The 22,156-nt window shown below is 39.6% G+C and overlaps 1 pseudogene; it reads left to right on the forward strand.

Moving 5' to 3' along the window:
* The first annotated feature begins 234 nt into the window (after positions 1–234).
* The window catches only part of LOC142844189 (small ribosomal subunit protein uS11-like), a 47,838-nt pseudogene continuing 25,916 nt past the window's right edge, over positions 235–22,156 (forward strand).

The following is a 22,156-nucleotide window of genomic DNA, read 5'->3' on the forward strand; positions in this document are numbered from 1 at the left end:
CCTTGACTATGATAGGGCTATAAATCCAGAGATGGTCCTAGGCAGCAACTGAGACCCAGATGTCTCCATTATCCAAGGTGGCAGTGCAGGCCACCTGAACGGGCATGACCCCTGTGGCAGCATTGCCCTTGGACACCAACCGGGTGAGAAGTTGTGCTCCAGACCCCAAGTATTTGTGGCTCCTAGTAGCAAAATTGCCAGGGACCACAGACCACCCTGTGGCAGGACCCAGACATGGTTCTCAGGAGCATCACTGGCCAGGATGTCACCATGGCACTAGATGACTGTGCAGCCCTAACTGATTGGAATGCCCCAGTGGCAGTGCCACTCTCAAACACCAAGGTGGACCCCCAGGTGGCAGCCCAAACCACAGACCCCTCCACATCTTCAGACATCAACACAAGCTCCTGTGGCTGCTCCAGAGCTCCTGAGGATGACTTGGCCCCTGGTCATAGCCCAGGCCCAGACATCTCCCTGAACTTGGATGGCCATCTGGCCATTCTCATCAGCCCATTTCTCACTGTGTTCTCTTCTCCAGATCCACCTCCCTCTCCAGTCCATGAACCATTCTGCCTCTCCCTCTGTGTCATTTTCCCACCCTCTATGCTCTCACCACAGTGGTACCCTGAAGCCCAGCACTAGAGCTCTTGGTTGGATCATAGGTGGCACTTGGTTGAGAACTGCCACAGTCACTATGGAGCTGTTGCCTTTCCTTTCTCCCGTGCCCAGGACTGGAAACCTCGGTCAACACTTGTATGATGATACCCTGTCTCCTGCTTATGTTGTCCACTCACCACCAAAAAGTATGGTAGGATATATTTGGTGTCTTGCCAGTTCAGGCCTGGATGGGGATAAAGAGCTGGGACTTGACTGTGACTTGTGTTTGTTGTTATGTGTACACCCTTGAGTGCATATGTACATGCCTGTCTGTCTGAGTATGGAGACCAGCAGTTCACATTGGATATCTTCCTCATTCGCTCTTCCACTTATTGTCTCTCACTGAATCTGAAGTGCAGCGATTTGTCTAGGCAGACTGGCGAGCAAACCTCAGTAATCCCCCCCATCTCAGCCTCTTCAGCACTGGAGATGCAGGTCTTCACTTCCACGTCTGTTGTTTTTTACATTTATATGACTAAGCATCCAACACAAAACAATTTATTGACTGAGCCATCTTTCTAGTTATCCCATCAGGAAATTGTAAGTGGATAAGAGGCAAGTTACACATTTTGTTTATTAAAGAAAATTGTCCTTTACATGCTAATAAATTGCAGGTGTTGGTACTGGGAGAGGAAGGCATTAGACCAATGGTGCTAAGCATATGAAAATGGTAATTTTGACTAGAGCAAAAGTAATGGGGTGGATGCCAACATAGAATGCCATCATGGAAGCATTGAGTAGATTCCTAGTTCCTACTGAAGAGACTGACAGAAAATTGAGTCATTTAGTATGATTGATAGTTATAGGGGTAAGTAACAGGGATGATAGACATTTTAAGAAAATGTTTTAGTTACAATGGATAAGTGAAATGAAAGTGAGATTTGAGCGAGTTGAATAAAACCGAGGAAAGTAGGAGCTGATTAGAAATAACCCTTTTATAAATTGTGCCTTATTATTTAGAAGATCCCAGCAATTAAACAATGATCATTCTACAGAAAGAGAACAGCTTTCTGAAGTCATTGTGAGTCACCAGGGAGGATGAACTTGAGACTCGAGTGTACGCTGACTCTATGGCTATGGATAAAATTTTACAGCTTCTCTCTATGTTTCCAGTCAGCACTGGAGCACTGGATGAGACTGAGCACATGGATTGAGATGTCCCAATGCTTGTAGATACAGCAAAGCAAGGTGGGTGGACAGTTCCCAGTGGCTCTTATATTTGAGGCATGGTTGGAGGACAGTATCTGCCATGGTGAAACGGAGAGCTGAGGGATGCTGCAGATGGAGCAGAGAACACATGCCATGTACTATCTCCTGAGTGGCTGTGAAGAGGAACCCATGAAAGAAAATATCAAACAGGCGTTGGAATTCACAGAGTAATTTCAGGCATGATTAACTGACACAGCTCTGCACCTTTCTCGAATGAGATACCTACTTGAGTACGGGCATAAGAATGTCTGTTCTCCGGTCAGCAGTGCCACATGAGCTAGGGACACATGGACCAAGGAAGGATTTGTTAGCAAGATGGATTGTTCAAACAACAGATAGGGGGCCATTCAAACAGAAGGAAAGGAGAAATAGTAAAATATATTGGTGTCTCATCAGATCTCATACTTGCCTTTTCATTTCAAGACACAGACTCCATGGAGTTAGTAGAGTTAAAATAAGAGGTTAAAAAAGATTGTGGAGTAGATGCTGACTCTGTGATAATAAGATATATAAATGAATAAAAATAAAACTCAAATGTCTATCTGCATACATAGATATATGTGTATAAATATGCTATATTTATACACATATACACATTTATACACCCATACACATTATATTTTCATTTAATATTTTTGGCTAAGATCACAATTTTTACTGCTCTAGTTTGTAACTTACTGTCTTAGTTTTATTCCCTTTATTTCTTTTTTTCCAGACATTGTACCTAATATTACGGATCTGAAAGTTTGTTTTCTTCCTTCTCTTTTACAAAAATTTTCCTCTCTTTTACAAAATTTCCTTTTAAAATTTCCTATTTCTTGAGCTATCAGGACAGTGTATCCTTAACAATATTTCTATTAATTTTATTTTTTGCATACTAATCCCAATTTACCCTCCCTCCCCTTCTTCTCTCATATTAACAATGTTTTTAAATCAGGATTTTAGCATGGTTTTAAAAGACTGAAATATCTGAGGAAACTAGATCTTCAATAATCCACAGAATGTGTATTTTCTTCACTAAAGGGCAGAGAAAATTAATAAAATAATTGATATAATGGGCAGTAAGTGATTTACAGAAGTATATATGTAAGACACTTGACATGATAGAGACACACTAGAAACCAAGATTGTGCAAATTACAGCATCTGTCAGATACACTTTCCAATTCATAGGTGAAATGGGAAAAATTAAATCACTAGCATTTAGTAGAGAAACAGGCTCACTAAAATATGTAAGCCTCATATGTGTCTTTAAAAATAATGGAAACATCTTTTAAATTCAAAACATGCTTGTCTTTTAATCTACAGCCTTTCTCATAATTGCTGTACTTGACGAACATCCAGGCATCTCTCTCCCATTTTCCATTTCCACTCCCCCTTTTTCTCATTAAGAGAGGAGGAGAGCTAAGAAATGATTGAAAATTATTTCTAGTTGTCTTTGAAGGGGAAAACCTCATCCCTGGGAAAATTATCATTATGATGCACAAACTGTAATTTGCACTCAAAGGGCGGTGAATCAAGCTCTCTGGGTCTTTTGTGTTTATTTCAATTTGTCTTAGGTGTGCTGAGCCTCTGCTAATAGATGCTGTCAGTTACTCCTCTAAAGAATTTTATATGGCACACTGCCTTCCTCCGATCTGTCGCTGGCATACATAATGCTGCCTATTAAACTAATTAGTTGTGCTCCTTTAGTATAATTAATAAGCAATAACCATACTGCTGTTTGAGGATGCTAAAAATTTAATGTCCTCTCTTAATCTGTCTCACTCCAATCCTGAGGACCATAATGGTTCCATGGATTCATAAAGTAGCCAGGACCCTTTTTAACTTTATTGTTATTGCCAACTCCAGCCTTTTTCTGACTGTGGTATTAAGCCATTTCAGATAATTGAGATAGTTACAGTCTCTGCGTAGGAAATAGCTATAACAGGGATGTGAATGCAAAGTGATTACATTTATTGTTTATGTCTTCACAAATAGAATAAAAGATTAAGTATATGGAATTGTCCTGAGCTCAAACTTTTCTGGCTGTTCAAGGTAAGTCAAAGTCCAGAAAGATGCTATAATCGTATTTGGACATTCAATAGTCATCGGGTGGATATTCCAGTTACCTATCCTCTAGTAGAATACAGCAATCATATCCACACGTTCAGCATGTTAACACTGAGTATACAGATGTCCTGTGCTGGTGCTGGGGTGTATAGTTTCTATTTTCATGTAACCTTCAGGGAAAAGCATAGCTTTGTCTATCTTAAGAGATATGCACTATTAAATGTTGGGAATACACTACCCCTATGTTAGCTGTGTCCAGCTTTCCTCAGCTTAAATTATTAAAAATGCTCTAGAACTTACCACTGTACTTTGGTTTTAGCTTACTGGGTTTTCAGTTAAGCTCGCTATAGGAAGCTGCCTTTCTCCTCCTGCTCCTTCTTCTTCTTCCAAAAAGAAATAGGAAGTCTTGGATCCACTTGCTGTTGTCACATGTTGAAATTCCAATGAGTGGTGGACATTTTTGTGTCCCCTCAAGTAGGTAAGCTTCATTAAAGAAGGACATAGAACTGTGCTAATTTTAACTTATATCCACAAATCTCAACACTTACTTAATATTGTCTTCCCTGCATTTACCATTTCAGCCTTTCAGGAGATACTACATTGGGTGAGTTCTCCACTCCCTTTTCTTCCCCATTTCAGCGCAACAGGCACTTTTCTCAAGCCATTACTCAAATTTAGCATCCACTCATTCTCCTTGGCTGAATCCTCAAAGTCTGACAAGCTAAACCCATGTGCTCAGTTTTCTCCACCATGAAACTGGAAATGAGAAGTTCTGAATTTTATCTGTAAACAGAGTGTCTGCTTAGACTTGGATCATGTTTCCATAATATCCACAAGCATGGTCTGCAGATAGTGTCTCTGTTTCTGTAAAATGATCACTAGCTAACTAATTGCTGGGATCATCTCAGGAACGCAGCACGTTTCTCAGTAGTGGTTTCCCTTCACCGTTTTATTTACCCATGAACTCTTCTATTAGTTTATATCAGGCTTTAATTGGTCTTCTACAGTGTAATGAAAACTCCATTTGTCATGGTGAGATCTTACTTGTCAAGAGGAAGAAGAGTGTTAAAGTTAGACAGCCATATGTTTTATTCAAGACGGTTTTAATAAATATGTGTGTGTGTTCCTTTAAAATTTCATACAATGTTCTTTGGGCATATTCACCTCCTCCCACAATTCCTCCAAGATTCCACTTCATCCCTTCCCTCCCCACTTTGTGATCTTTGATACAAAGATTCAATACAGACAATTGTGTTGCCGAAATAGTCTCAGATGACTGGCCTTTCACTAGGCTGTGGTTTGCTTATTTAGGAATATGTTAAGAGAAATCTGACCCCTCCTCTTGCAAGCAGCTAATGATTGCCAAGGGCTCCTTGGGACTTTGCAATTGGTTTCTCTTTTCAGATTTGGATTTGTTCTGGTTTAAGCTTGCAGAGATTGTGTGTATATTGTCACATTGCTGCCAATTCATAGTTGTGGCTGCTCAGAAATGTCCAGACACTGTTTTCCTGCCAGTATTCCTCTGGCTCTTCCATTCTTTCTGGCCCTCTCTTCTGCAATGATCCCTGAGCCTTGGGGTGAAGGGCAGGAGGTATATATGCTTCTTTTAGTAATGGATATTTTGCAGTCTCCTTTATTCTCTGTACCTTGACCAGTTGTGGGTCTCTGTGTTGCTTATCATGTATGGCAAAAAGAAGTTCCTTTGATAACAACGGAGAAATAACTTGATCTATAAGTGGAATAGTCAGGGTTCTCTAGAGGAAGTCATAAAATGAATACATATGTATATATACACATATACATGTACACACAAACACACATATACACATAAACACACAAAGGGCATTTATTAGAATGGCCTACAGGCTATGATCCAGCTAGTCTAACAATGTCTGTTTCCCAATGGACAGTTCAAGAATCCAGTATTTGTTTAGTCCATGAGGCTGAATGTTTCAGCTGGTCTTCAGTATATGTCAGAATTCCAAAGAAGTAAACTCTAATGCCAGTGAAGGAATGGATTTGCCAGCAAGATCTAGAGCAAGCAAGCAAAGAGTGAAAGCTTCCTTTTTCCATGTCCTTTATATACACTGCCACCAGAAGGTATGGCCAATTGTCAAAGATAAATTTCCCCACTTCAAAAGGTTCAGATTAAAAGGGGGACTTCCCAATTTAAATAATTTAATTAAGAAAATAGTCCCTCACAGGTATATTCAGCTGCTTGTGTTTTAGTTGATTCCAGATGTAGTCAAATTGACAGCCAAGAACAGGGTATGATGGTAAGTCACTAAGACTCAGTTTAATATTGTATTTATTTAGCAGAAAAATATTTGTGATCTCTCATAAGGTCTATGGTCTATGTAATCAACTATTAAGGAAATTCAAACAAACAAACAAACAACCCAAGAATTTTAACAAGTGATGTAAAAATTGCCCCATACGAAGCTAACCTCACCTGTACTCCGAGGAGATGCCAAAGGTGTCACTAACATTGGAGATATCTCCCTAAAAGTGTTCATTTTAACTTGGCCTTACCAGTAAGAATGTACTATAAAGAACCTTTATTACAAAAGATTCAAAAATGTCTAACATCAGATACAAAAGTAGAAAGAAATTGTGCTTTATAAAAGATAACTAGTTAAAATCAAAATTCACTAAGTCACCAAGGATGTAAAACTCCCCTCTCAGAAGCCCAGCCTCTTCATGATGCTGGCTAGTTGATGTCTAGCTAAGAAAACATACAAGAGAAGGCCAGTAGCAACCGCTGTCATTACGACTACACTGAGGTGTGTAATTCTTCCTGGAAGGAATTGGGAATGGCTACTCAGAAAATAAAATAGAATACACGCAGCAGATAAAATATGTTCTACACTGTGCTTATCAGTCTTGTGCTAAGAGCAATTCATGTTTCCTCTTCCCTGAATGGACTCTAATAGCGATAGTAACTATGTCACCCCTATCGCTACTTTACAGATAAGGTTGGTGATGTTGAGAGTGAGTGTAAGTAACGAGAGTCTTAGAGTGAGTCAGTGGCCTTGCAAAGTAAGACTCAGGGAGCTTGAGTAGAAGTCCCTACAATAGGATGCTAATTCTGTGTTATGCATGGCCAATCAATAACCACTGGTTTATATGATTGCTGTTAACTTTCAATTTAGCTGAAATTAGTTTTGACACTGAATTATGGCTTTCAGCTGATGGGGGGATTTCTGCCAGCAGAAATGGAATCCCTCCAGAGTTTGATGAAGTGTGCTCATGTTGGCTCACTTGACTTATGTGCTATAGAACATTGAGACTCAGTGTTGCGAGAATCACAAGCATCAGCATTTCCCGGGAGCTTATTAGAATTGCAGAATTGCACACCCCACCCTCCCCTGGTATACTGAATTAGAGTTTTTGCTCTAGTAAGATCAGTAGGTGTTCTTATGTGCTTTTAATTTGAGAAGCACTGTTGTATAGAGAATGTGAGGTGTTCCAGACTCTGCTTGCTGACGGTGTGTGTGTGTGTGTGTGTGTGTGTGTTAATGTCACATAGGTTCAACTCAGCAGGCCTCATACCCTAAGTTAGCAAGTCGGGCTTCCAGCAGACAGAGAAATATAGATACCAAGATTTAGCTTAGGTTCATCAAAAGAAAAGTACTGAATTTAGGATAATACCACTTAAGCTGCTAGGATTAAGAAAAGAACTATAATTAATTATACTATGCAATTAGCATGTTCCACCCACATAAACTGTGGTGAGGATGCAGAGATACATTAGGGAACATCTCTGATACTTTGGAGTTTGTATTAGTGTGACATTGCTGTCTATTATATTTCTTGGCCCTCTCATTCTTTCCAGAAATTCAAGATAGGTGTGATGGAAACAGGGAAATGGGAGGACAGAGTGGCAGTTATGGGCATTGGGGAGAGTTTTACAGAGATGCCATATTTTACTTTGATACTGAAGTATGAGAGAAGTTAGCAAAGATGATATCTGCATGCCAATGAGATTTTAAGATCTGACACTAAATTGGTTTCTCCTTTCCTCCATCCTATCTTCATCTCTCCATCCCTTTTTCCCTTTACTCCTCCTTCTTCCCTCCCTTCTTCTTTTAATTCCTTTTACCCTGCTTTCCACTATTGGCAGATTTTTACAAACTAATTTCAATTGAGATTAAAACAAAATTCTAGTCTGTATAATTGTATCAAGATAAACATAAAAGTGGGGACTTTTTTGTTTTTAAGTATTCAGTCTAGTAAAAGTGACAAAATATGAACAATGCAATACATCTAAAATAATAAATTGTTTTATTTATAGAAATGGAGCAAATGGTGAATTTTAATACAGGACTTGTGCAAGGTAAGTGTTAAGATGAGACGTTTGGAGTGGTTAGCACTTAAATGACAAAATAAGATTAAATGGGAGGGCAGCTGAATGAGAAGGAAAGAGGCTGTCAGGCAAAGAGAAGGGCAAACCCCAGTGCCTAACTTGGAACTGCCTGAATCTAGCTACATACACTCCCTGTAACTGTCAATGTCCACACTTTAGTCATCTGAGTCACTGAAGGGAGGAGATAAAATTGTGCGGCTTGTGGCAGTAACTCTTCAATCTTCGAGCAGTTATCTCCCTATTAGTCTTCCTCCCAAGGCTAAATAAAAAAGCTGGGTTGCTAAAAGGCACATTTTTTATCGCCAAAGGTCACAGCCCCAAATCTTATATAAATTCTTATCTTAACTTCAATGGTGCCAGAGATCAGCTGCAACCAAACTCCATTTCCCATCGAAAAGTGCTAACTCCTTTTATGGAAACAAATCAGATCCATTATTTGAGGTAACTCAAGATGTCGGACTCTGTAAACATACGTGTATGGGTGGGACAGAGAGTAGAAGGTCAAAAGCATTTTGCATCATTGTCTTCTTCTAGTTCAAAGAAAGGACATATACATAGCCTACACACACACACACACACACACACACACACACACACACACACACACAGAGAGAGAGAGAGAGAGAGAGAGAGAGAGATGAATTAAAAAGAAAAGTAGATTTCCATTCCAGATATGAAATTATTACAGGCTTGTATGTGGGGACTGTTAAACATTAGATTATCCAATTGATAATTAGATGAATGTTTTCTGTGTATGTGGTGGAGGAAATCAAATGTAATCTTGAGTTTTACATGTAAACTGGGGAAGTCTTATAACTTAGTTAAAAATTGCCATTACCAGAATCTCTCTCTTATTTAGAAAGAGGAGCGATCTTAGGTTAAAGTATTTTTTCCTCCCTACCCCATAGCACAACTTCCCTATCTTACTCATTCAGGCACCAGCAAATGCTGCTCCATCTCCAACAACTGGCATTATGGACAGTTCTGCGCCATCCTTTGGGTGCTGGTAGTTTAACCTGGGTCCTCTGGGAGAGCAGCAGTGCTCTTAACTGCTGGGCCATCTCTTTGGCCCCACCTGTAGTCTTTCCAGGGCAGGGAGGTGATGTGATTTTCATTTGGTAAAGATGACTCCAGCTGCCCAGAGGCCCTTCTTTCACAAGGATCCACTTCTTCCCTGGCCTAAAAGGCCTTTCTCTTACCTGCCAAAACTGAACACCTAAAAATTTCCAAGTGTGCACTTAAAAGGTAAAGTTTCTTCTCTAAGATTCCTTAACTTCATGTCTTTCTATTAACATATTTTTGTTCCCCCAAATTTATAATCATTTAAAGTGTTACAACTTCCTCTGGCCATGGCAACTGCCTGGCTTCAGCTCCTCCTCCCACCCCACCCCCCACTCCCAGCTCTCACTCCAGGAGGCCCTATTGCACTCTCCAAAAACAGTGCTCCACTCACAAATCACAGTCCCAGAGAACCTAGACAACAATGAGGACCCTAATTAGACATACATAGATCTAATCAACACAGATAGACAAGATCTCCTGAGTAAATTGGGAGCATGGGAACCTTGGGAGGGGGTTGAAGGGGAGGGGAGAGGCAGGGAGGGAAGCAGAGAAAAGTGTAGAGCTCAATAAAATTTAATAAAAAAATTAAAAAAATTCAGAAAGCATTTGCAAAATGTCAAAGTCCAATGCCTTACATTTGTCTGCCAGTTGTTTTTCACATTGTACTGATGTTCTGTGAAAACAAATGGCTGCCTCAGCTTTTAGTGATGCCATTTTTTTTAAAATGGCAGATGTGTTTTTCTTAAGATGGCTATCATACCAAACATGTTTTCTATTTTATCATAAAAATGGCATACAATTAAGTATTTAGATTTAATAAAATGAGTCAAGGTTCATTCAAAACAAACAAACAAACAAACAACAGCTCTCCAAAGCTGCTCACAGGTCTCATGAAATCTGAGACAGGCTGTTCTTCTACTAAGTCCCAGAGTTCCAGCCTTCAAGACAGGACCTCGAAATTTATCCCTTAGCAGAAAGCAATCATGAGAGAATCCTATACCCTACGTTACTTTTTCTTTTTTAACATACTGGACTCTATAGTCCAGGGACTGGACTGCCTTTAAAAATGCTTTATTACTAATTGTATAGATTTTGCCCATGATCCTGTAATGTATACATTATCAAACAATCTCCTTATGTATTTCTGGGTATTCTTCTGCTATAAAAATCTTGCTATGTATGTTTTGAGACAGTTTGTAACTGCCTTCTCATAGTTATAATGATTTATTATTGCCTTAATTACAAATTTAACTTATCAGGTATACTTTCCACTGTAGTCCTGGTCCTACAGATGCACACCACTAATCAGGAAAACTTTATCTAACAATGTTTCATCAATATAGAATCTATTAATCAAAGGCTAATAGATAATATTAATATTTTACACTAATACTCTTTTCCTTCTATAACTCAAACTTATGACTTTTAGACACACTTAACCACATCATGTCATACTATTATAGATTTTTATTTTTACTGTAGATGAGAGATATTTAAAATCATATACAATTCCTCTACAAGATGACCAGCGTAGTTTCCTGCTTGCCATCAATAGATTATTGGCTATTAATTAAAAACAAATCATTATTCATTGCCCAGCGAGATATACACATGCTGCATTTACTAAACAAAAGAAGGGGTGATGTTGGAGCCCAAAGGAATATACAATAAATGTACATCTGACAGATCAATAGGCAGATTCACCAGAAGTGTGTATATACACGTCCACATGGGATAACTTGTTTTGCAGAGCTATGGGAACAATTGTCTTTTGGAAAGTCGTCATATCTGTAAAAATTTTGTGAGGCGATGATTCTCCCTTCAAAATTGGATTCATTCCCAATACACTCCAGCAATATTACTTTTCCTGCAGGGGCAATGACGTGATCTTTCCTTTCCCCCACACCAGGAGTCCTTAGAACAACAAGATTCTCTTATTTTGTTCTAACAGTCAAATTTACATAGAGTCAATATCACAAACTTACCTGCTAACAGACTACAAAGAAATGTCAAAAGAAGATAGACATTGAGTAGGAAAGTAGTGTGCCCCACCTTTGCTGACAAACAAATCTGGGTGTCCCCAAAATGGTTATCACAAAAGAGATTGGATGAGGAGAATGGGTGAATCCAGAATTCAGAGACATTTAGTAATGGTTTGGAATATCAGATATTTCCCCTTGGATGCTGGCTCTTTCCTGGGTCATGTCATGTGTTCTGGAGTACTGCTTTGTCAGGTTCTATCTGCCCTTTATGTAATTTTGATATGCATATTATCATTGTCCTAGCCTGTGGAATTTTCCAACTATGTCTGTAAAACCTGGAAACCTCACGGAGATCACCCCTTACTCTACTTCTGTAGGGATAAGTCCCGCCCCTTAGGGGGCGTGTTCGCCTCGGGCTAATGTCTGCCTATAAATTTGGCGAGCGTGCTCCGAGCTTCCTCTTCTACTTTCCTGGTCTCCGCGGGAACGGTGGTTCTGTAAGTCTATTTCTGCATTAAAACTATATATATATTTTTACAAACTGTCTGCATTCGTTTACGCCTCTACATTTTGGCGTCCAACGTCGGGCTATTTTACCCTCGACTCAAGCGGGTAGCCCGCTAGCTAACACAGCACCCTCCTGGGTGCTGTTTTTCAGTTCGTGACTCCGGCCCCAGTGCCGAGTCCGAGACATACTCGGCCACACAGGCCCATTCTGCCTGCCTTGGCTAAGTTTTACAGCGGAACCCCACTGCCTGAATTAGCAGAAGCTTAAGTACCTGCGGTTTTGCAACAAAAGCTGCCACAGCGGCAGATTTGGTCTGACACAAAGTGACTTGGCAGGGCAGTGGTGGCGCACGCTTTTGATGCCAGCACTTGGGAGGCAAGGGCAGGTGGATCTCTGTGAGTTTGAGGCCTGCCAGGCAGTGGTAGCACACGCCTTTAATCCCAGCACTTGGGAAGCAGAGGCAGACGGATCTCTGTGAGTTTGAGGCCTGCCAGGCAGTGGTAGCACACGCCTTTAATCCCAGCACTTGGGAAGCAGAGGCAGACGGATCTCTGTGAGTTTGAGGCCTGCCGGGCCGTGGTAGTGCACGCCTTTAATCCCAGCACTTGGGAGGCAGAAACAGGTGGATCTCTGTGAGTTCGAGGCCAGCCTGGTCTACAAGAGCTAGTTCTAGGACAGGCTCCAAAAACACAGAGACCAACAACTGGCAGGAACCGATCATTGCAGGTAAAAATTTTTTTTTCTTTTATAAATAAAATGTCTGAACACATTACTGTTCAAGAATTTAACAGTTTTTTTAATTGTACCATGTGGGAGATTTTACAAGAGGTGTCTATCACGCCACCTCTATGGATCCTTCTGGGATTCGTAGTTTTCATTGGCACCAAATGGTTTGATAATAGAAATATGATAAAGTCTTTACGAGATGAATCCAGGATTCTTAAGGCAGAAATAGAACGCTTAAAAACAATTGAGAATGATAACAATCTTCTCAAGAATCAGTTTGAAGTTCTCCAGACTGATAACAATCTTCTCAAGAATCGGTTTGAAGTTCTCCAGACTGATAACAATCTTCTCAAGAATCAGTTTGAAGTTCTCCAGACTGATAACAATCTTCTCAAGAATCAGTTTGGAGTTCTCCAGACTGATAACAATCTTCTCGAGAATCGGTTTGAAGTTCTCCAGGCTGATAACAATCTTCTCAAGAATCAGTTTGAGGCTCTCCAGGCTGATGTTAAGGAGAAATTCATTACTATGGAAGAGGGAACAGCTGATCTGGATCGTAAGGTTCAGTCCCTCTCTGTAGGAACTGAAACATTAGTGGCTGATATTAAGGAGAAATTCATTACTATGGAAGAGGGAACAGCTGATTTGGACAATAAGATTCAGTCCCTTTCTGTAGGAAATGAAACATTAACTGAGAGAATCAAAACTGCTGAATGTGACAATTGGATTTTGTCTAAAGCTTATGACAAATTGATGGAAAGAGTGTCAATACAAGAAGGCACAGTTTATGCCATAAAAATTATGTCCAAAGATAAGATGTTATCTCTAACGGACAAACTTCATACTTTAGAATCCTCAATGAAGGCTTTGGAACATAATTCTGGACGGGAGATTCAGACATTGCAGAAGGCAATAGTGAATAGAATTGAAAAGATTGAGGAATTTCTAAATTCTGATGAAGAAGAGCAAAGGGTAGAAGGGCAAATTTTAACTACATCTGTGGGTAAATCTCTCCGGGACAATTTCCACAAAGCTCTACCGACAGCTCTACCTGCCTTTCCAGTAATAACAACAGAGAAGGTGGTTGGTTCCAGAAACCCTAGGGTCATCAAGGAGGATACATGGGAGCCTGTCCGTATGAATGACCTCAAGGAAATTAAACAGGCTGTCATGACTTTTGGGATGCAAGCCTCTTTTGTTAAAGAGATGCTAAGATCTTGGGCCACGACAAACAAAGCAACCCCCTTGGACTGGCTCCAGCTGAGCTCTGCAGTACTTGAGAGTGGACCACAATTGAAATGGCAATGCTTATTCAGGCAAGAGGCTAAACTCTTAGAACAGCAGGAAAAAGCAAAGGGAATTGACATTTCCCTAGATAAAATTATAGGTGAAGGGCTCTTTTCCGACCCTCAGGAACAAGCTAATTTGGATGAAAACACACTCTCCATGTGTACTACAGCAGCCTTAAGGGCTTGGGACAGGGTACAAGACCCAGGACAGAGAATAGAATCATTTGTCAGAGTTAAACAGGGTCAGAGAGAACCCTTTAGTGACTTTTTACAAAGATTAACTAAGGCTGTACAAATAGGGATATCTGACCCAGAAGCAAGACGTATAATGATTGAGTCTTTGGCTTATGAAAATGCAAATGTGGAATGCAAAAGGATTTTGGGGCCTTTAAAGCTCAGATCAGCGCCTTTGGAAGAATGGGTCTTGCATACACTCAATGTTGATACATTTGATTATGGCACTGAAGCATGGGTAGAAGAAGCAATTTCCAATGGTAAAAGGAGACACCAGAATACCAAATGTTTTAATTGTGGCAAAATGGGTCATATGAAAAGGAATTGTAGACAACGGATTTTCAGAAATAATAATAATAATAATGCATCTTTCAGAAACAATAATAATAATAATGCATCTTCTAGAAATAACAGAAATAGGAGGACTCAGCCTTCAGGTTTATGTAGAAGATGTGGAAAAGGCAGACATTGGACGAATGAATGCAGGTCTACAAGAGATAGACAAGGCAACCTGATACAGTCGGGAAACGTGAGAGGGGGGGCCTCACAGGCCCCCATGGCAAACATGGTTCAGTCATATCCAGTTTCTGCAGAGAACGTGCCTCATCAGGACAATTAGGAAGCCCCATGCCTACTGTTACAAGCAATAATGATCAGAAAGATAAGTTACGTGTGTTTTGGCAAACTTCTATAAATGATCAAAGACCTAAACTGAGAGTGTGTGTAAATGGCATTTTTATTACTGGCCTGCTGGACACAGGTGCTGATGTAAGTATCATTACCCCAGAATCTTGGCATCCGTATTGGCCTCTTCAGAATGTAAATGTTCAGCTCCTGGGAATTGGAACCCTATCTCGAGTAAGGCAGAGCACGAGATGGGTTGAATGTATAGGGCCAGAGGGACAAATAGGAAAATTAAAGCCATATGTAGCCAATATCGCAATGAATTTATGGGGTCGTGACCTATTACAACAATGGAATACCGAAATTAACATTCCTGCTACTTCTAGAGCCTATAGTTCTGAGAATAATATTAAAAGATATTACAAACGGAGAAAACCGGCCATTCGGGCTGTACAAGAACAAGCAATTGATGTCCCTTCAGAGATACCAACAGCCTTGCCTCTAAAATGGTTGACTGAGAAACCAATATGGACAAAGCAATGGCCTTTAGCTGAGGAAAAGTTACAGGCTTTAGAACAGCTGGTACAAGAACAATTAGATGCTGGACATATAGAAGAATCTACCAGCCCTTGGAATTCTCCTGTATTTGTGGTTAAGAAAAAATCAGGTAAATGGAGAATGGTGACAGATCTCAGGGCCATCAACAAGGTTATTCAACCTATGGGCCCTCTGCAATCTGGAATTCCTTTGCCCTCTTTATTACCAAAAGGATGGCCTCTCATAGTTATTGATTTAAAGGATTGTTTTTTCACTATACCTTTGCAAAAAGAAGATAGAGAAAAATTTGCCTTCACAGTGCCTACTTATAACAATTCTCAACCTTCGAGGAGGTACCACTGGACCGTTCTCCCCCAGGGTATGTTAAATAGCCCCTCCCTGTGCCAATATTTTGTGAACCAACCATTGCAAATAATACGCAAGAAATTTCCCAAATCTATAGTATACCATTACATGGACGACATCTTGTTATCCGATTCAAACATGGATACCTTGAACAGACTGTTTGAAGAAATAAAGATACTTTTACCTAAATGGGGATTGCAAATCGCTCCTGAAAAGATTCAGAAGGGAGATTCTGTTAATTATTTAGGTTATAAAATAGGTTTGCAAAAAATTAAGACACAAAAAGCACAAATTAGGAGAGATCGCCTACGCACTCTTAATGACTTTCAAAGACTGTTAGGAGACATTTCCAGTCTACGACCAGCTATTGGAATAACACCTGATCTAATAATTCATTTGAACAAAACCTTGGATGGTGATAAAGATTTAAACAGTCCCAGAGAATTAACAGCTGAAGCAGAAAAGGAACTGACAATGATTGAGGAAAAATTACAACAGGCACATGTGGACAGGGTGAATCCAGAGCTCGATTGTATTCTTGTCATACTACCATCAAAAATTTCTCCTACAGGAATTTTAATGCAGAGAGATGATATTATTTTGGAATGGATCTTTTTACCACATAAACCAAGTAAGAAACTGAAAACTTATGTGGAAAAAGTCTCTGAGTTAATTATAAAAGGCAAGCTGAGACTTCGTCAACTAGCAGGCATAGACCCAGCAGAAATTATAGTGCCCTTCACTGCTGATGAACTAAAGAAATTATGGGAAGATAATGAACCATGGCAAAGAGCTTGTGCTAATTTTTTGGGAGACATTAATAACAACTATCCAAAAAGCAAGCGGCTTAACTTCATAAAGAGAACTTCTTGGATTCTTCCTCGAATTGTCCGTGATGCTCCAATAAATGGAGCCCGTACATTCTATACTGATGCCAATAAATCAGGGAAGGCAGGTTACAAATCAGAAGACTTGGATAAGGTGGAACAAAGTCCGTATAATTCTGTCCAGAAGGCAGAATTATATGCCATTCTTATGGTGCTAAGGGATTTTAAAGAACCTATTAATATAGTTACAGATTCACAATACACAGAAAGAGTTATTTTACATATTGAAACTGCTGAATTTATACCTGATGATACTGAACTAACCTCATTGTTTCTCCAGGTTCAAGATTTGATCAGAAACAGGCTTTGCCCTATGTACATAACACACATCCGATCCCATACGGGTCTGCCAGGTCCTCTAGCACAAGGTAATGCAGAAATTGATCAATTACTGATTGGTAGTGTGCTACAAGCCTCTGAATTTCATAAAAAACATCATGTTAATAGCAAAGGTTTGAAGAAAGAGTTTTCAATTACATGGCAACAAGCTAAGGAGATTGTAAAGAAATGCCCTACTTGCTCTTTCTATAACCAAACGCCACTGCCTGCAGGGGCTAATCCAAAGGGCACCCAAAGGAATGAAATCTGGCAGATGGATGTGTTCCACTTTGCAGAATTTGGCAAATTAAAATATGTTCATCACACCATTGACACTTATTCAGGCTTTCAGTGGGCAACTGCTTTAAGTTCAGAAAAAGCTGATTCAGTAATCACTCATTTATTAGAAGTCATGGCTATCATGGGTATACCTACACAAATAAAAACGGACAATGGTCCTGCTTATGTTTCTAGGAAAATGAAACGGTTTTTTGATTATTACAATATCAAGCATGTTACAGGTATACCATACAATCCTACAGGTCAAGCAGTCATAGAAAGATCAAATCGAACTATAAAAGATATGTTGAACAAACAGAAAGGGGTGGAAAACACCCCCAGAAATAGGCTACATAATGCTTTGTTAACCTTGAATTTTCTCAACGCTAATGAGAAGGGAACAACGGCTGCAGAAAGACATTGGATAATGGAAAAGTCTACTGAACTAAATCAACCAGTTTATTTCAAGGATGTGCTGACCTCACAATGGAAGCCAGGATATGTGCTACGTTGGGGAAGGGGTTTTGCTCTTATCTCCACAGGTGAGGAAAAATTGTGGATACCATCAAAATTAATAAAGGTTTGGTTTGAAGAAGAGAAGCCACTTGGAAAAGATAAATAACAATTCTTTCATAAGGATGGCGAACATACTGATGGTAAGAAATACAGATAGGTTTGGAGGCGGGGTTCTTTTCTTATCTCCACAGGAAAACACTCATCTTCAAAGAAATTAAGGAACCCTGAATATTTAATTACTGATGGATGGACACATTTTGTAAGTATTAATTTTTATTTATATATCTTATTAAACATTTCTTTATAAATATATAGAGCTGGTTTTGAAGTTGGACTCTGGCTCAGTCCTTCTCCAATTCCAAGCCTGTTAGTAAGAGAAAAACCCAGAGTTTCTGGAGTTTCTGTCTCATGTCAAGAGCCATGATATGGGACAGAAAGAAATATGAGTTTAGAAAACATCCTTGCTTTTCTTCATATCTATCATACTTTTCATTGAATATATATATCATGCCTTTTATTGAATATATATATGTATGTATATATATGTCTATATGATTAATGTTTAAGTTTTTCACAATGAACAATGAGTTTTTCCCGAAGTGACATTTGAAGTTTCCAGGAAGAAGATGGGGCCCCACAACAACAACTCTACCTGGTTGAGATGACGTCATGATACTGATAGCGCTACTACAAGACCTGTTTTGGATACCAGCTGCACAAGACGATCCCAACTTGGTTAGCTGAAATGGTGCACATCTTGTACAACATTCTGGCCAGACCTCCACAAAATACTCAGAGACTATTTGCAATTTTAAAAGACATTGATCTTGAAATTTAACCATCATTTTACTTTCACAGGATCCCCCAGAAAGAACGTCGCCCCCATGACAGCTGGAAGTAATTCTAGAGGACGACGTCCCCTCTCCCAGTAAAGTTTACCCCTGGGTTTAGGGACATCATTTAGGGGTTGGGAGGTTGGGGGAGGAATTTTATAAGCTCAGGGATCATTTTGAAAAAAAAAAAGAGGGAATGATGGGATTATAGATTTATAATTGTGAGTTACTGCTTTTAGACAAATATATTGGTATCAATTCTTGTATATTGAAACAAAGTTAAATTATATTGACTATTGTATGCATGCATGTTTCTATGTCTGTTTAAAACATTTTTATATATTGACATATATTGTATTGATATATATATTGTATACATTTACCATATTGCGATGTACATTTCTACCTCTGATTAAGATACTTATATAATGTTTGTGCATTGATATATATTTACCATATTGCAATGTATATTTGTACAGTGTTTATATTTGGAGGTCATTATCCTCATTTGTTACACAGTTGTTTATTGTCTTTGTCTTTAAGTTAGATAGATATTGAGAATTATATAGATAAATAGTCATCTAAGTTTGTCATTTATAATCAGACTAATCAGGTTCTTTAGATATATAGAGATTATACTCAGTATAGATAGATAATCTTCAACCTCTTCAAAGAGCTGTAGAAAATGGCCTTTAATCTAACTCAGAGTTTCGTGATAGTGAGACACAATTGCTCCTGGCAACACCACTCCATTCCCGAGAGAATGTTGAGCACCAAAGACACTCCACCTGGAGCCTTTCTATTTGGCAGAACTGGCCTTTGGGCAAAGAAATGCCTATACCTCAACCACTGACACAGATACAGAGCGTGCATCAAAAGATAAAACAGGACTGTCATATCCTGCCAAGACAGGGTAAGATAGTTTTGAAAAGTTCCTTGCCTTTAATAATGGTATGTCAGTTATGTTAGGCTTTAGCCAAAATTGGTTGACTCAACATTGCAAACGAGACTTTGGGTGATTGCCCAGGTAGTCAGTTGTCTGTCAATTGTTGCACATTTTGGATATATCTCGTTTGTTGAGTAGTGTTTATTCCCTTCTCAGATCTTTGACTGAGTTGAAGATTATATAATTGTAGTTACTCTTTACATTATTTGGACTCCTTGAGATAGAATGTTTAGCAAAGCTTTTGTTCTCAATATTGTTTGTTATATTTAGTATTTGTTGTTATTGTATGTAGTTGTATTTGGTTTAGTTCTGTCTTATTTAGACAAAAAGGGGAGATGTAGGGATAAGTCCCGCCCCTTAGGGGGCGTGTTCGCCTCGGGCTAATGTCTGCCTATAAATTTGGCGAGCGTGCTCCGAGCTTCCTCTTCTACTTTCCTGGTCTCCGCGGGAACGGTGGTTCTGTAAGTCTATTTCTGCATTAAAACTATATATATATTTTTACAAACTGTCTGCATTCGTTTACGCCTCTACATACTTCCCCTTATTCTTCTTCTCCACGCTCCTTCACTTCACCTTTTGCCCTAACCTGAAAAACAAAGAACATGCATGTAGAGGTAGCATGCTTGAGTTAATTTTTACCCTCATTTCTTTGTTTGCCATAGACATCCTATTCTGAGCCTTGAGGGGCACTGAGGCTGGCACTCAAGGCCCTTGATGTGTAGCCATGCACACACCCAAGAGGGACAGTGTCTGGGTATTTGCTTCAACTTCCATCTAGATGATATTGAAGGGCTTGCACCACTGCTGTGTCAAAGACAGAAATGACACCATATTTTTGGAACATATTGAATTTTTCTACCTCTGTAGAGATACATTGGATAGTAACAATGAGAAACAAGTTGTCATTGCAAAAGACATTGCTGAGATTTTTTTTCTGAAGCCACTGAGGCCATCAGGCTCAGGGAGTGACTGCTTAAGTCAGAGGACCCACCTTGAACTTGGGCCAGCTTAGGTTGACAGACCAAGTATCCTAGAAAGGAGCTGCTTTCTGCAAGTGACAGGATAGTCTATCCAATGCACACAGGAAAGGCAGCATGACTGGGTCCAGAATCTCTCCCGAGGGCAAGGAAGACCCCTCTGGATGCTTTAAGAAACGGTGGTAGGCAAAACGATGTTCTTTTCTGCCCACAAAATGTATTCAATGTCCTCCTCTCTTTGTGTTCTAGATTTTCTCAAATTTTCCAGTTTTAAGCATTTCTTATATGAATACTATTGCTATATCTTGGGGCTTGTTTGGTGAGCCAAACTGTTGAGATTATATTGATGCAGGTTCCCTGTCATTTATAGGGACACTTCCTGACAGCAGATGCCTTGGTTCCCTGTCTCTCACAATCTTTCTATCCCCTCTTCCCTGGTGCTCTCCAAACCTTTGATGTAGTAATTGTATTAAGTGTGCAAGCAGAGACTAGGAAATACACAGACAGTTGTTCTCTGCATTTTTACCAGCTGTGGATTTTTTTTTTACTGGTCTCCTTTGAAAAACAAGGTCTTTTGAAAAAGAATAAAGGCTAAACTATAGGTATAAGAATAATTATTTAGAAGTTATATAGATTGAGAAAATTAGTGAGTTTTAAAATCTTCACTAGTTTCTACGGCCTCATCAGCCAGAGGTGGTGGGCTAGGTTTACCATATCAGGAGTGAATTCCTTGCTCTTGAGTAGGCCTTAAGTCTGAGTAGATGGCTCCTGGCTGCCCTCAAGAGAGAAGTCTACTACTTCAACTTTCAAGAGATCTTGCCATTCCAGCCATCACTTTGATTCATAGGTGTCACAGCTGGGTAAGACTAATGACAGATTTCCTTCCTTGGCATCATGCACAGCTCCTTGCAGCCCTAGGAAAGGTAGTCCTCAGGGAGGAGGCTTACAGGCCAAATTCGGCTTGATTCCTCCAGGTCCTGTGTGGTGTCTTCAGCAATAAGGACTCACCTCCAAGTTCTGGGAGAAAGCCCAGAGCGATGGCAATGGCCTATACTCTTTTGGGGTCTCCTGAACACCCACCCAGACCAATAAACGTGGAAGAGAATCCCACATCTAGGAGTGCTGGTTTAACCTACTGGTTTGAAGAAAAGTTGTCACCCTAAGTGACATATTATTTTTAAACCACACACACACACATGCGCACGCATGTACTCATTCCCATATATTTGTGTGTTTATGTGTGTGTGTGTAATTTTAAGTAAACATAAAATAATATGACTTCCTATGGACTTTCTAATTGCTATTTATCCCTACCCTCATGTGTATCACCCTCCCTTTTTTTCTTCCCAGGTAAGGTCTCCCCAAAATGATTTTTCCCATTTTTCTCTTCACATTGGATTTGCAAGAAAATGGAATTTATTTACAGAGTCCTCTGTCCTGTACCTTCTGCTATGGTCTCACTAATTTCATTTTGGCTCTAGGAAGGGCTTTTTTTTTCTTACTCATTATGAGTTAAGTTTATGTGTTGTCAGAGGAGATATCAAGAGATTCTATCACAATGATGCCAAGGAGTTGATATTTGGTTACATCAGGTTGAAAGGCACCCATCACATTTTTGTGGTCCTCGTGATTTCTGTCTACCTTATGGAGCTTATATAGAGGTATAAAATTCACAAGGCTGATGGGGGAGTGTCATATATCAATCTGTTGATTTCATTGGTTAAGCAATAAAGAAACTGCTAGGCCCATTTGATAGGCCCACCCTTAGGTAGGCGGAGTAAACAGAATG

Source organism: Microtus pennsylvanicus, chromosome 2, assembly GCF_037038515.1.
Source record: "Microtus pennsylvanicus isolate mMicPen1 chromosome 2, mMicPen1.hap1, whole genome shotgun sequence".
Taxonomy (NCBI): Eukaryota; Metazoa; Chordata; class Mammalia; order Rodentia; family Cricetidae; genus Microtus; species Microtus pennsylvanicus.